The sequence below is a fragment of the Moschus berezovskii genome, chromosome 4 (assembly GCF_049115385.1).
Source record: "Moschus berezovskii isolate FMDL1 chromosome 4, NW_MosBer_1.0, whole genome shotgun sequence".
In the NCBI taxonomy this organism is placed as follows: Eukaryota; Metazoa; Chordata; class Mammalia; order Artiodactyla; family Moschidae; genus Moschus; species Moschus berezovskii.
Genome location: NC_142463.1, coordinates 70,556,325 through 70,559,467, shown reverse-complemented (window position 1 = coordinate 70,559,467; position 3,143 = coordinate 70,556,325).

Below are 3,143 nucleotides of genomic sequence, written 5' to 3'. Positions count from 1 at the left end.
AAACCATAGCCTTGACTAGACGGACCTTTGTTGGCAAAGTAATGTCTCTGCTTTTTAATACACTGTCTAGCTTGGTCATGGCTTTTCTTCCAAGGAGCAAGCGTCTTTTAATTTCATGGTTGCGGTCACCATCTGCAGTGATTTTGGGGACTCCCCCCAAAAAAAGTCGCTGTTTCCAATATTTCCCCATCTGTTTGCCATGAAGTGATGGGACAATCACTTCCAATTGTCCATCTGGATCACTTCGGATCGACTGCCCATCACGGATGCCATGATCTTAGTTTTCTGAATGTTGAGTTTTAAGCCAACTTTTCACTCTCCTGTTTCACTTTCATCAAGAGGTTCTTTAGAGAGACTCTTTAGTTCTTCACTTTGAGCCATAAGGGTGGTGTCATCTGCATATCTGAGGTTATTGATATTTCTCCCAGCAAGCTTGATTCCAGCTTGTGCTTCATCCAGCCCAGCATTTCCCATGATGTACTCTGCATATAAGTTAAATATGCAGGGTGACAGTATACAGCCTTGATGTACTCCTTTCCTGATTTGGAACCAGTCTGTTGTTTCATGTCCAGTTCTAACTGTTGCTTCCTGACCTGCGTGGAGATTTCTCAGGAGGCAGGTCAGGTGGTCTGATATTCCCATCTCTTTCAGAATTTTCCACAGTTTGTTGTGATCCACCGAGTCAACGGCTTTGGCATAGTCAATACAGCAAACGTAGATGTTTTTCTGGAACTCTCTAGCTTTTTCTATGATCCATTGGATGTTGGCAATTTGATCTCTGGTTCCTCTGCCTTTTCTAAATCCAGCTTTAACATCTGGAAGTTCACAGTTCAGATACTGTTGAAGCCTGGCTTGGAGAATTTTGAGCATTACTTTGCTAACGTGTGAGATGAGTGCAATTGTGTGGTAGTTTGAACATTCTTTGGCATTGTCTTTCTTTGGGATTGGGAGGAAGACTGACCATTTCCAGTCCTGTGGCCACTGCTAAGTTTTTCAAATTTGCCAGCATAATGAGTGCAGCACTTTCACAGCATCATCTTTTAGGATTTGAAATAGATCAACTGGAATTCCATCACTTCCACTAGCTTTGTTCATAGTGATGCTTCCTAAGGCTCACTTGACTTTGCATTCCAGAATATCTGGCTCTAGGTGAGTGATCACACCATTCAAGCAGGTTTTAGAAAAGGCAGAGGCACCAGAGATCAAATTGCCAACATCTGCTGGATCATGGAGAAAGCAAGAGAGTTCCAGAAAAACATCTATTTCTGCTTCATTGACTATACCAAAGCCTTTGACTGTGTGGATCACAATAAACTGTGGAACATTCTGAAAGAGATGGGAATACCAGACCACCTGACCTGCCTCTTGAGAAACTTGTATGCAGGTCAGGAAGCAACAGTTAGAACTGGACATGGAACAAGACTGGTTCCAAATAGGAAAAGGAGTACGTCAAGGCTGTATTTTGTCACCCTGCTTATTTAACTTATATGCAGAGTACATCATGAGGAACGCTGGGCTGGAAGAAGCACAAGCTGGAATCAAGATTGCCGGGAGAAATATCAATAACCTCAGATATGCAGATGACACCACCCTTATGGCAGAAAGTGAAGAGGAACTAAAAAGCCTCTTGATGAAAGTGAAAGAGGAGAGTGAAAAGGTTGGCTTGAAGCTCAACATTCAGAAAACAAAGGTCATGGCATCTGGTTCCATCACTTCATGGGAAATAGATGGGGAAACAGTGGAAACAGTGTCAGACTTTATTTTTTTGGGCTCCAAAATCACTGTGGATGCTGATTGCAGTCATGAAATTAAAAGATGCTCACTCCTTGGAAAGAAAGTTATGACCAACCTTGATAGTATATTAAAAAGCAGAGACATTACTTTGCCAACCAACGTCCGTCTAGTCAAGGCTATGGTTTTTCCCATGGTCATGTATGGATGTGAGAGTTGAACTGTGAAGAAAGCTGATCGCCGAAGAATTGATGCTTTTAAAATGTGGTGCTGGAGAAGACTCTTGAGAGTCCCTTGGACTGCAAGGAGATCCAACCAGTCCATTCTAAAGGAGATCAATCCTGGGTGTTCATTGGAAGGACTGATGCTAAAACTGAACCTCCAATACTTTGGCTACCTTGTGCGATGAGTTGACTCACTGGAAAAGACTTTGATGCTGGGAGGGATTGGGGGCAGGAGGAGACGGGGACGACAGAGAATGAGATGGCTGGATGGCATCACCGACTCGATGGACATGAGTTTGAGTGAACTCCGGGAGGGAGGCCTGGTGTGCTGTGATTCATGGGTTTGCAAAGAGTTGGACACGACTGAGCGACTGAACTGAACCGAACTGAGTCATAAAGTTCTTTTTTGTATAGTTCTTCTGTGTATTCTTGCCACCTCTCCTTAATATCTTCTGCTTCTGTTAGGTCCATACCATTTCTGTCCTTTATTGTGCCCATCTTTACATGAAATGTTCCCTTGGTATCTCTAATTTTCTTGAAAAGATCTTTAGTCTTTCCCATTCTATTGTTTTCCTCTATTTCTTTGCATTGATCACTGAGGAAGGCTTTTTTATATCTCCTAGCTATTCTTTGGAACTCTGCATTCAAATTGGTATATCTTTCCCTTTCTCCTTTGTCTTTGGCTTCTCTTCTTTTCACAGCTATTTGTAAGGCCTCCTCAGACAACCATCTTGCCTTTTTCAATTTCTTTTTCTTGGGGATGGTCTTGATCACTTCCTCCTGTTTAATGTCATGAATCTCCATCCATAGTTCTTCAGGCTCTCTGTCTATCAGATCTAATCCCTGGAGTCTATTTGTCACTTCCACTGGATAATCGTTAAGGGGTTTGATATAGGTCGTACCTGAATGGTCTAGTGGTTTTACCTACTGTCTTCAATTTAAGTCTGAATTTTGCAATAAGGACTTCATGATCTGAGCCACAGTCAGCTCCTGGTCTTGTTTTTGCTGACTGTGTAGAGCTTCTCCATCTTTGTCTGCAAAGAATATAATTAATCTGATTTCGGTATTGACCATCTGGTGATGCCCATGTGTAGAGCCTTTTCTTGTGTTGTTGGAAGAGAGTGTTTGTTATGACCAGTGCATTCTCTTGGCAAAATTCTGTTACCCTTTGCCCTGCTTCATTTTGTA